Raw genomic sequence first — 13,664 nt, 5'->3', positions numbered from 1 at the left:
CTTGCTGTGGTTTGAATGTGTCCCGCATGTATTGGAAACTTAATCTCCCAATTCATTTGGACTTTGGGAGAATTATAATTAAATGAGGTCATAAGGGTGGGGCTCCCATGATGGCATTAGTGACTGTATAAGAAGAGGAGAGACCCAAGTGAGCTTTGTCTTACCTTGTGAAGTCCTCCACCATGTTATGATGCAGTAAGGAGACCCTCACCAGATACCTGGAAGATGCCTTTGCTAGTCTTTTGGAGTTCCCAGCCTCCAGAACCATGAGCAGAATAAACTTTTATTTTTTTTAATACTTTATTAGTTGTTGATGGATACTTATTTATTTACTTGTTTATTTATATGTGGTGCTGAGAACTGAAGCCAGTGCCTCACACATGCCAAAACCCCAGACCAACTTCTATTCTTTTTAAATTTCCAAGTTTCAGATATTTTGTTACAGCAATAGAAAATGGACTAAGACACATCCCTTTTGTTTTCACTTTGGGAATTATCTATACTAGTATCCCATCTCCTGTACCAGCAGGTAGATATACAATGAGAACAGGCCAATCTGAGTCCTATCCTGGAAATTTTTTTTTTTTTAATTGGATAGAGAAAGAGGGCTCTGCAAATGCAACCCCAGAGCAGCCATCAAGTATGTCTCCTTTGGGGTGAAAAATCCTACCCACAGTAGGTACTAGACAGTAGGGACTCAGACCCACAGAAATCTGAGGATGAGATCAAGAAAGATCCAGAGGATGGGAGAGAAATCAAGAACTGACTGCATTCAAGTTCCTGGCTTGGTCTGTCTCCAACAGCTTCCTTGCCTTCCTAGTTCACAAGCCAAGAAGTCCTCCTTTTCTGCTTAAGCAGTTTCCGGTTCGATTTATAGCAACCTCCCAAATCACAAGCAATATATACATTAGTCGGAGGCAGCATGATACACAAATTTTTATTATTCCTCTACTAAGGGTGGGGCACTAAGTGCTTGACACTGGGTCCACTCTCAAGGAATCCAAGAGGACACAAAGACAAACGAAATTCTGGGGAATCTCAATTAAAAGAGAAGTGGTGTGAATAGCAAGTACATTCAGAGGAGGGAACAGAAATCAGAAAGGAAGAGCAAGATCAGACAGGGAGGTGAGCTGAAAGGAAGGGGAGAGAAACCACAAGTGTATTCAAGCAGGCAGATCGGTGGTTGAAAACTCAAACGCTTGTTAGGGCCATCACCAAATGGGCCAGGCTGGGGTGGCGGCCCGACAGATGGGTACCACCAGGGGAGGTCCCTGTCTTATCACATCTTCCAGTGTTTTTCAGAAAAAGCGAGAAATGCAAATTTTGTTATAAAATTTGTGGTTTTTAAAAATGTTGACGACAACTCTAAAAAATTAAGAGACAATGTGAGGCAAACCTAACATATCTATTGGCTGACTCCGGGCAGCAAGACTTCAGCGATAGACATGCTGTAAGCAAAGGCAGAGCGGGGGAGACACGTGAAGGGGAGACCGGGAGCAGATGGTTTGTATAGAAGAATAGTAGACATGTTTGGAGAGCTAGATGGGAGCTCGAGTCCTGGTAACAGGTTAGTCAAGAGAAAATGTGTGCAGAGAAATATTTTAGGAAGATATATTTGGTAGCTGGGTGAAGGATGAGTCAGACATGGGAAAGACTAGAATACTGTTTTATTTAAAGATATGAGTTTAAAGGATTGGTACTTTTGTGTGTGTGCTTTTTCTTTCTTTCTTTTTTTTTAAACTGTAAAATGGGGTCAAAGTTAGTTTCATGTAAAACTGTAAGACTTTCCTTCTCTGAGCTTGGAGCAGGGCTGATCACTCTGTCACCTGCTGACCAAGCAATACTGAAGTGACAAGTGACTTAGTGGGGAGGAAGAGGAGAAGGTCCACATTGCACCATAGTCCCCCGTTATCCTTGGGAGATATGTTCCAAGACCCCCAATGGATGCCCCAGAGCAAAGATAGTATCAAACTCTATGTATACCATGTTTTTCCTTTATAAACCTTAGGTATACCTAAGATAAAGTTTAATTTATAAATTAGGCATGATAAGAGATTAATAGCAACAAACATTAAAAAGATAGAACAAATATAACAATATATTATAATAAATTATTTTTAAAATCTATAAGTTATTTATTTCTGGAATTTTCCATTTAATATTTTCAGACTATAGTCAACTATGGGTTACTGAAAACCTAGGCAGCAACACCAAAGGTAAGGAGGACTACCATACAACCCTGGGAGTAGAGGCCAACAAAATTCTCTCTGGATATTTCCACACTCTCCCCAAGTCCCTCCTTGATCTGTATTTGCAGAGTCTCCTCTCTCAACTCCTCCGGGAAGAGCCCATCTTGAGTGGGGTGTGTGGCCTGGGTAACCTTCGGTGCAAGGTGGTGGCCTAATTGCTAAAGGCTTCATTGGCCAAGACCTGGGAAATCAAGCCTTCGAAAGTTATGAAGGGAACAAGGTGTACAAGGACAATGGTCTTGGAGGGATTTTACTCCCTCCAAGTTGTTCTATGACCTGTGGAGGGATTATGGGAAAGGGCCACTAAATACAATGTGTGAAAGATAAAACTGTCACTTTAAAAAACAAGGTGGATTAAATCCTACTCCAAAATATGTGTGGCAAAAAGGCACAAAGAAAGATAGAATGCACTGGCCTACCCCAGCCCTATGATTATACCTCTACTGGCTAAAATTTACAATGCAACAATACAAAGTCTTCACAAAGATGTGAAACAACTGTAACTCTCCTCCTGGACTGGGGGATGCAAAATGGTACTTGGTTGAATAGTTTGCCAATTTTTAAAAATAAACTCAAACATACACATTATCATATAATCCCACAATTCCCCTTGTAGCTATTTGCCCAGGAGAAATGAAAACTGTTTCACATAAACACCTGTATGTGAAAGTTGATATCAGTTTTATGCCTAAACCCTAAAAACTGGAATGAATCTAATGCCTGATGGGGAATGGATAAACAAATCGTGATCTAGCCATACAATGGAGTACTATTAACAGTATGAAGGAATGAACACTGGATACAGGCAATACTGTGAGTGAATCTCAGATGCATTAAAGTGAGAAAAGCCAGATGCAAAAGACCTCATTTATGATTCCATTTTATGACACTTGTAAAAAAGGGAATTTTTCAGAGTGGATGGCTGTAGTCTCTATCTCAATTGTGGTCATTACTGCTTACATTTGTCAAAAGTGACCAAACTGTCCATCTATATGTCACTGTGTGCAAATGTTACTGAATTTAAAAACAAATAACTCAGCATGGAAACCAAAGGTCCTTTTTGGTAGCTTGCAATGCACCCCTTATCTTCGGCAGTGGGAAGTCAGCACAGCCAAGACAGACAGCACTTAACAGAGTCACGGAGCTACAAAGACAATTGAATGGTCAAGCAAGGCGGGTCTGCTAGGTGACGGCCAGGGCTCTGATTGAGAAAAACTGGGGTTCTAAAACAAGGAGTCGAGACATCTGGGTGATTGTCCCCTGAGCCCTGTGGCTATGCACACTCATAAGCTCTTTGGGAGCTTATGAAATGCTTGATCCACAGACATGGAATTTCACACAACATTAACATTAGAGTCCTCTGAGCCCTGACCCGTCCCTGCCACCTCTCTAGTTTTGCCCAAATGGAGGACACTGCAGAGGTCTCATTCCTTCAATACCAGTGTCCCCTCAGGATACAACTTCACCTGGTATCAAGTGAGTAAGTAGGGTAAGATTCCAGCATACCTTGCTGAGGATATGCTGGGTCTGATAAGGGAAGAAGATTATGTCCCAAGGAAAGTGGTGGTATTAGCCCCCAAAGAATGGCAGGTGCTGTGGATTTGATATTGAAAGTGTTTGATTAAAGAGGCCAGAGTGTAAGACTGGAAAAGCAAGAGTTCATAGTCTTAGGACATTGGAATTCAACACCTTGACCAGGACCTTAGATAAGGCAAATTTATGACTGGGTGACTCTTAGAAAAATGGAGAAGTTATGACCCTTCCAGAAAACATTTACTGTGGAAGAGACACTGAATGAGCAAGTAGATGACATGATTTGGTCAGATGAAGTCAGCTAGCATTTGTCATTGGCTACCCCAGAACTGGCACACAAATGGAGCAACCATGGAAGCAGAGAGAGTAGCTACATGTGGGTCCCATAGCATGAACTCCATGATCCAGCTATTGCTGGCTCTGAAGGCCCAATATTCCAGCAACAGACACCAACACCCAGCCTGCAACATGGCACCATCTGTTGAGAAGACCAAATTGCCACTTAGTGACAAGAGGACTATATTGAATCTCTTCCATCTTTGAAGGGCTCGTCATTCACTCTCATCAGAATGGATAGCTATTCTGGTATAAGTTTGCATTTCCTGCACACAGATGCTCAGTCTGCACCACTCTTTGGGGAGCTTATGAAATGCTTGATCCACAGGCATGGAATTTCACACAACATTAGCATCCACTAGGAGACCCACTCCATACTAAAGGAAGCCCATGACCATGAGACCAAATCATTAAACCCCTAACCACACCATTCAGAAGCAGTCAACCTTGGAAAGCACTGGAAAACCCTTTAATGGCTCAACTTCAGTGCCAGCAGAGATACTGTGCTCCAAGAGTGGACGTCATCCTCCAAGATGCAAACTATGTATCAAATCGGTGGCCTTTTCTGGCCATACAACTGGTCTTTAAAAGGGGTACATTTTTTTCCAGGGGGACATAACTGGGGTTACAAATTGAGGCAGCTTCTAGGGAACCTTGGTCTCTTTGTCTTCAGAGACCAGCAAGTAAGAAGTCACCATCTTGGCAGGAGCAATTGATCTTGACCAACAAGAGGAGATAAGAATACCATTGCACAAGGGGCATAGGTGTGTACATGTGTTGAACTCGGTGATCCCTTTGGGTGCCTCTTGCTATTTCCTTATTTAATTGTACTGTGAAAGGGCCCCCTTATATAGCAACCTCGACTAGGGAAGGGTATGATTCCCTGCAGTAATGTAGTCTGGATCACATCCCCAGGTAAGTCTGCAAGACTCGTGGGGGTAATAGCTGAGGGTGAAGGGCATTTAAAGTCCAGTGGAGGTGTGAGAAAGTGAGCACCAGTTGCAATCCCCAAACCAACTTCAGTAATGGGGCCCCCCGAAGCTCATCCCTCTTCTGAGTTTCTCTTCAGGAAACAAAACTCACAGTAACATAGGGAGCTGCTCCCTGACCGTGGAGAAAGGGGACACCTGGGGGGAACTGCAGTGGCCATGTTTTTGTGCCACTTGATCTTCCTTTAAGAGAAAGCCTGTTTGGAGGACTGGAGTTAGATGGTGGTCTCCACCTGAAGACCCTGTGCAATGCTCATACTCACAGAAACCATGCTTTCTTAGACAATTTCAGAATGGCCGTGGTATGGGTGGCTGGCCATCCCTGCAACAAGGACTCTTCCACAGACAGGCTTTGCTCTGTCCTTCTCCTGCGAGCGGGCTGCACCAAGGTGTGGGTTATTCTCACCCAGTGCCCCTTCCTTCTCTTTTCCCTTTCATAGGTGTCGGACTAGACTCCCAGCCTAGGGACTTCCCACCTACTCCTGCCCCTTCCATCTGGACAGCCCTGACAACTCCCCTCTCATCTGCTCAGCCCTCTGGAAGTCCAGCTTCTCTGCAGGCATCCAAACAGACCTCTCTGCCGGTGAGGTTCCGTCTGGGCTACTAAAATTAAGTTAACAAAAATATTTCTCCACATGTTAAAACCTACATTTTTAAAATGGGGAAAGGTGGCCATTTACAGAAATGTGACCATCTAATTTTTAGCTAATTCTTTTTCCACAAAGTGAGGGAACATGTGTGTCTGCTCAAAGAATTTCCTAAAGATCCCCCCCCAAAACAGCTTTAATCTATACATGATTCCTACAACTCCTTATTCTAAAATATAATTCAATATTTTGGCTCTATAGCATCTTAAGAAAAGTTCACATTTCCATTGATTGAAAAGGAAACCATATATATATATATATATATATATATATATATATATATATATACACACACACACACACATACACACACACACACACCTAACAGCTTTCAAAGGCCTTATATTATGACACTTAATATCATATCAAGCACTATAATTTCATTTCAATCAGATTTTATGCAAAGAGCATGGTCTCTGTCTTATATTTCATGTATCCCTTCTAAGCCCATGTGTTCTGTCCATATTTAAGTTCTCAGAAAAAAAAATCATCCATTCAATCTCCTTTTCCATAACTCTAGGATAATGGTCATTGTATAATTTTTTTGCCAATTCTTGGATATTCATTCATTTTTTCATATGAGATTTAAATTCATTTAATCCCATTTTTAAATTTTTGATTTGTTCTAATTAGCATGACAGTAGAATGCACTTTGACACATCATACATAAAGGGAGTGTAACTTCTCATTCTTCTGGTTGTACATGATGTAGAATCACACCGGTCATGTAGTCATATATGCACATAGGGTCATAATGTCCAATTCATTCTACTTATCCTTCCTATCCCCATTTCTCCTCCTTTTCCTTAACTCCCCTCTGCCTAATCCAAAGTAACTCTGTTTTTTTCCTAGCCACCCCTCCATATTGTAAATGAGCATCTGCATATCAGAGAAAACATTCAGCCTTTGGTTTTCTGAGACTGGCTTATTTTGCTTAGCATGATATTCTCCAGCTCTGTTCATTTAATGGCAAATAAAATCATTTCACTATTCTTTAAGGCTGAGTAATATTCCATTGTGTTCATATGCCACATTTTTTTTTATCCATTCATCTGTTGAAGGATGCCTAGCTCCCATTTTGTAAAGTAATTTGTTATGGTCTGAATATTTGTGTTCCTGTGAAATTCTTATGGTGAAACCCTAATCCACAAGGTGATGTAATCAGAGGTGGGGCTTTTAGGATGTGATTCGATTGAGGGCAGAGTGCTCATAAGTGAGATTCTACCTTTATCAAAGACACTTGAGGAGCCTTGTTTGTTTCTTCCGCCAGGTGAGAATGCACCAAGAATTCAACCTTGATAAGCCAAGAAGTGGGCCGCTAGACTAGGCGAAGGCCTGATTCCTGATCCTGGCCTCCTGAGTCCCTGCCTCCAGGACTGTGAGAAATACATTTCTGGTATTCAGAGATGACCCAGTGTATGATATCTTGTTATGGCAGCCTGAATGGACTAGGACATAACAATGTGATTCTAATGGGAATTACATCATGCTCTTAGATCAATTTTTATAAGACACGAGCACTTACCTTTTTGGAGCAAGTCTCTCCACCCGATTTTATCTTAGTTGCTGTAATTTAAGAAATATTTTTAAGGTTTTTTTTAATATAGGACATATGCTTTATTATTTAAAATATTTAAGCCATTATTGCTCTTTTATTTTCATTTTATCAAGATATTTCAAATTTAAAATTATGTTGTTAAATACTATATTTTCAATATGGAGAAAAGCATAGAACGTAATATCAAGGCAACATGTGTCTCCTCATACTCATGACAGCTTTAACATTTTGACATCTTTGATATTTCCTAATTTAACACACAAAGGAATAAATAATGTGTTAACATTCCTTCATCTTAATTCTTTTTAGAGCTACTATCTGAAAGGCAGAGTATGTAATTCTTGAGCATTTAAACTTTTGTTACCTGTATATGATACGTATCCTTAAATAACATATATTGTTTTTGTGTAACAGTTAAAAAATGAATTTTAATCCATGAGTAATTATTGTTTAACTTGAGAAAGATCAATGATTTTTTTACCTAATTTGAAATACTTCTAACTATAGTAGTGTTTATCATGTTAGAATCTTAGGGGTTTTGTTCATAATCATATCATATGCAAATATGCAAATATATCTGTTTACCTTTCCTTGTACAATGTGCATACTTCTTCTTTCTTTTTTAAGTAGCTAATCTTTCCAAATAATGATGAAGACTATTGGCAAAAGCAGCATAATTTTATTATTCTTGACTTGAAAGAAATGACTACTTTCTAATGGGATGTTTCTATTAATTTTTGTAATTTCATAATATTTAGGTGAGTTTTTGAACTTTTTTCTTTCTGGATAACATTTGTACTTCTTCACCGTTGGGACGATTCTTAAGCCAGATCCCAGAGAGGAGAGGAAAGACCCCTGGGTGGAAGTTGGGCATTTCTGAGTGACTTGGCATTGCTCCTGTCTTGGAGCAAGTGATTTGGGTTCACATTATGTGCAGGGCAGAGTCTAGATAATTCTCAAAAATGGCCCCTGAATGACAGCATCAGTTATCTCCTGGGAACTTGTTTGAAATACAGATTCTTGGGTCTCATCCCAAATCTACAAAATCAGAAACTCTGAGGCTGGGACTCAGCAATTTATGTTATTACAGGCCTTCTGACACACACATGAAAGTCTGAGAGACACCTTTTCTTTGTGGTATATTCATACACTGGAATATTATTCCTCCTTTTAAAAAAAAAGGAAGAAGAAGGAAATCCTTTTGACACAACATGAATGATGAACCTCGAAGACATCACGGTAAGTGCAATAAGCCAGACCCAAAGTGACAATACTACTGCACCTTTCTGTTTAAATGATACATTTAACACAGCCAGACCCACAGAAGTAGAAAGCAGAATGATGGTTTTTAGGAGCTGGGCGAAAATGGAAATGGAGAATTACTGTTCAATGGATATGGAGTTTCACTTTTATAAGATGAATTTGTTCCCGTGATCTGCTGTACAAACTGTGCCTATGGTTAACAATACACGCAAAATTTTTGTAGACTTAAAATTTTTAAGAGGGTAAATCTCACAGTAAGTGTTCTTGCCACACACATACACAAAGATGAATTAGTGATATGAGATGAAACAAAACATTAAGGAATATAAAGAGTGAGAACTACTATTGTGTAGAACAGTACAGAACCCAAACAGGTTATTATGCGCCTCATTTTTTTGTTTTAAGTTCTCTCTTGATCTCACTTTTCCCACCTGTTCTCTTTTGTTTTCACAAGAACTTCTCAAAAGAGCTGCTCTGTGTTCACTGTCTCTAAATCTTCTCTTTCTAGTCTTTCTTCAAGCCACATTTATTCACCCTCTCACATGTCTGACCTGTTCTCAATGGACCTCTAGTCTCTAATGATCTCCACGTTGCTAAATCCAATGGTCATTTTCTCAATCCCCAGGATACTTGGCCAATCCGTGGCATCTGACAAAGATTACTACACCCTCCTCTTCTTTCACTTCTAGAATATCACATCTTGAGGGGGTTTCCTTCTACATCCCGGCTGTTCCATATCAGTTTTCCTTATTAGGGTCTCTTTTTCTTCATGACTTTGAATGATGGAGTGATCCAGGGTTAAGCAATTGATCTCTATCTCACTCACTTCCTTCATAATCACATCTACTCATTGTCCTGAATGCCATCTCTGTTAGGTTAGCCAAGTTAGCAAATACAAAGACAGGATGATCAGTGAAATCTGAATTCTGCATAACAATGACTAACTTTCTAGTACATGTCCAAAACACTGGTTGGATCATGCAACCAACTTTATAGAACTATTATCAATTATTATGATTCTTATTATTAATGATAACAATATTTAGCCATTATATTAATTTGTTATTTTATATCATATCCTATAGTATATTTGGCATACTTTTATATGAAATAAATTATTTGTTGTTTATCTGAAAGTCAGATTTCACTTGGTGCCTGCATTTTATCTGGTAATCCCAATCTATGAGCCAAGGAACTTCAAAATTATACATTCAGACTAGAACTTTCTCCTAAATTCCAGAATGGTGTAGCTGTCTGTACCTCTACTTGGAAGGCCAACAGATATTTCAAATTCAATGGGATCTAAACTGTGCTCCAGATGTTCCCCATCTCCACATCTGCTCTCTCCATACCCTTGCACTACTCAGTTGATGGCCAGAGCTTCATTCGGGTTGATGAGGACACACTGAGGTCATCATTTCCTTTTTTTTTTTTTTTTGTGCTCTTGCATCTGACACCCATATGGTCAGGGAGCCCTGTGGTTCTAGGTTTGAAAGGTACCCAGATTGCAGTCATTTCTCGCCATCTCCACTCCAATACCCTCCTGACACAAGCCACCAGCACCTCTTGCTTCTAGTAGCCTCCTAATTGGTCTTCCCACTTTCCCCTCCTTCCCTCCTCAGTCTGTTCTCATTGAAGGTACTGAAGGGTTTCTTTTAAAACCTAAGTCAGATGCTTCTCTTCTGCTCTGTTCAAGGGCTCACTCTCATTCAGAGTGAAAGCCAGACTCTTTTCAAAGACCTGCAGAGCTCAGGTCGTCTAGCTCCTGCCACTTTGCGGCCATCACCTCCTGTTACCTTCCCCTTTGCTGACTCTCTTCTAACAATAATGGTCTTTGCTCTCCCTGCTCCACTCTACCATGTTTCTACCTGAGCATCTACCTAGAGCTGTTCCCTTTGCCTGGACTGTTCTCAAAGATTTTCACATGGGAATGTCCCCAGCTTACTCAAGTGCCACCTTTTCACTGAGGCTCATAATGGACCACGGTATTCAAATCTGTGACTCACCCCCTACACATACGTGTGCAATGGCCGTTGCTCTGCTCTATCTTCCCATAAGGCTTGACATGATTTGCTTATGCATCGTTCTGCTTCTTTCCCTCACTGTAGCCCAAAATGGTCAAGGGAAGCTTCTGATTCTGCTTTTATTTCTGTGAATGGACTTGTCCAATGTTCCTTAAATTGACTTCCTCCATATATATATATGTTTTAGTTATAGGTGGATACAATATCTTCATTTTATTTTTATGTGGTGCTGAGGATCGAACCCAGTGCTTCACACATGTTAGGCGAACGTTCTACCTCTGAGCCACAACCCCAGCTTGACTTCCTTCTTAACACATTTTTGTTAATGCTAAGAACTTTTGATTCAGTGTGGCCCATCTTCCAGCAAGGTGATACAGTTCATTCAGTGAAGTAGCATTCTGCAAGATTTTTATCTCAGAAGAGTTCTGTTATGGTCTGGATGTGAGGTGTCCCCAAAATGCTCACGTGTGAGACAATGCAAGAAGGTTCAGAGGAGAGATGATTGGATTGTAAGAGTCTTAACTCAATCAGTGGTTTAATCCCCTGGTAGGGATTAACTGAGTGGTAAACTGAAGTGGTGGGGTGTGGCTGGAGGAGGTGGGAACTGGGGCGTGGCTTTGGTGTGTATATTTGTATCTGGTGAGCAGAATCTCTCTGTTTCCCTTTGCCACCTTCTGCCACCATGCTCTTCAGCTTCACCTTCAGCCCTAAGGAATGAAGCCAGCCTTCTATGGACTAAGACCTCTGAAACTGTGAGTCCTCAAATAAACTCTTCCTACTCTATAACTGTGCTGGTGGGGTCCATTAGTCATAACAGTTGAAAAAGCTGTCTAAAACAAGTGCTTTGTATCTTCAAGGACCTTGAGACTAGCTCAGACCAAGTACATTGGCTTGAGCCAAACTAGTATGATCCCTATAGATATTTCTTCATGGAAACTTACATACAAGAATGTTTGTTTCCCTGAAGAATTTGGTCCCCGTTTTAAAAGGCCTTAAATGACTACATGCAGGGTTTTATTAATAACGTATTTTAACAAATTAAATATTATAGGACAATGCTTTATAGAGTTCATGGCACATGGTAGGTGCTTAGTAACTATGAATTTCGATATTCTCACATTCTCTTACTTAAAATATACTACTTTCTTAATATGACATCCTTCCCCTAGAGCTCTTGGCTCAGCACTGTGCAGGTGAGTTTAGAGCTATTACCCTGTTAATTCAACTTATGATATAGAGAGTTACCAATTGCTATTACCCTCATTTTGTGGAAAGGGAAATGGAGTTATATGTGAGTCAAGGTGATTTGCCCTAACTTTTATGTGTCATTGTCACGGGGTTTTTTCCCCATCAGTCAGTTCTTGGTACTTCAAAACCAATATTTGGTTGCAGTTTCACGAGAGCCTTTAAGTGAAACTAGCCGTAAGAAATCAGCCTAGGAAAAATACTTCATATTTATTACAGTTCCCTAAGACCCTTGGGTATCCAGCATCTCAGCACTCAAGAAGCGAGCAGTAAATTCTGAGCTCCATTTCATGCTGAATGAAATGATTGAAGCCAACAGTCATTAAAGGTGATGAAAGGGATAAATTCTGCTCCATATTTCAACTGTTTATCATCACTGCTTATGCTCATCAATCAGCAAATTAATAGATACTGTCCATATTGATATTTCTATTCATGCAAACAAATTAAATACTCCATAGACTTTTCATATGGCAAAGGGGAGATTTTTAAAAATTTACCAAATTTTTTTTTAAAAAAAGAGATGAATCCAATCAATAATTTAGCCGCGCCACAAATTACAGCTCTAAGACCTCTAAATGAAAGCTAAGAATATCAGCATAATCAGAACCCAAACCTGGCCACAGCTTAATCATCTGGGCAGAGTAAGAAGAAAGAAAAAATATATGGGCCCAGTTCCCCAACATTCCAGATCCAGTACATTTGCATTGGTGGCACAGGAATTGGTATTTGAAAAATGGCTCCTCACTGAATCAGATGAAGGCAGGCTTGGGAATCACAAAGTTAAATAAACAGGGTGTTAGGACAAAAAGAGAGTCAGTCAGGAACTTCTCACCCATCGATTATTAATGGCCGGAGTTGGACAGATGAATTTCATTGAAAGTCTTCATTCAGCATGTCAATCAGTTGACATAGCATATGGGATTTCCTTTACAAACTGCTGACCCATGGCATGTGCTTGGTATGCACATGTGTCCCAAAAAACATGTGGTGGAAACTTAAATCCCCAATGCAACAGTGTAGGGAGGTGGGGCCTGATGGGAGGTGTTTAGGTCATGAGTATACCATGCTCATGAATAGATTAAGGCTGATTATAAAAGGACCTGGAGCTGTGAGTTCAAGTTCTCTTGCTCGCACTTCCTCTTGCTTTTTTCCTTGGAATGATGCAGCATGAAAACCTTCACCAGATGCAGGCCCCTCAACCTTGGACTTTCTGGTCTTCAGAATTGTAAGAAATAAATCTCTGTTCTTTATAAATTACTCAATTTCAGGTATTCTGTGGTAGTAGCAGAACACAGACCAAGACACTGTGTGTGGGCAATGTGGCAACTTTTGTAAACATAGAAGAGAGGGTACATCGAACCTACTTCTTCTGATACTACCATCTCTCTGTGTGCTCCCCCTTGAAAGCTCATGGGTTCCCCTGTTGTTTGCTTTTCTTCTCAATGCATCATCTTTTCATGCCAACCTCCATCAACCCTACCATACCACCTTCCACCCAAAGCCTTCTCCCACTGGGGAAATCTGAACTGAGTCCAAATCTGAACGGAGAGGATATTTGTGTAAAATCACAGTCCTCAAAACAAAGGGCTCACACAGGCTCCGAGGACCCAATTCATTTTGGTAGTCTTTTAAAATATTCACCCCACATAAGATCATATTTTTCTTTGTTGTATTATTTCCTAACCCTTTCTCTCTACTTAATTCACACATTGAATCATTACTGTCTTCTGATGGCTCTTCTATATTTATCACTATTAAACTCATTTTATTGATCTCATCCTTTGCTCTGTTTGTCATGTTTTTATGAATTTTAATCC

Source organism: Marmota monax, unplaced genomic scaffold (genome assembly GCF_021218885.2).
Source record: "Marmota monax isolate L192 unplaced genomic scaffold, Marmota_monax_Labrador192_F-V1.1 WCK01_AAM20220418_F8-fsc00002, whole genome shotgun sequence".
NCBI lineage: Eukaryota > Metazoa > Chordata > Mammalia > Rodentia > Sciuridae > Marmota > Marmota monax.
This window is presented reverse-complemented; position numbering follows the sequence as displayed.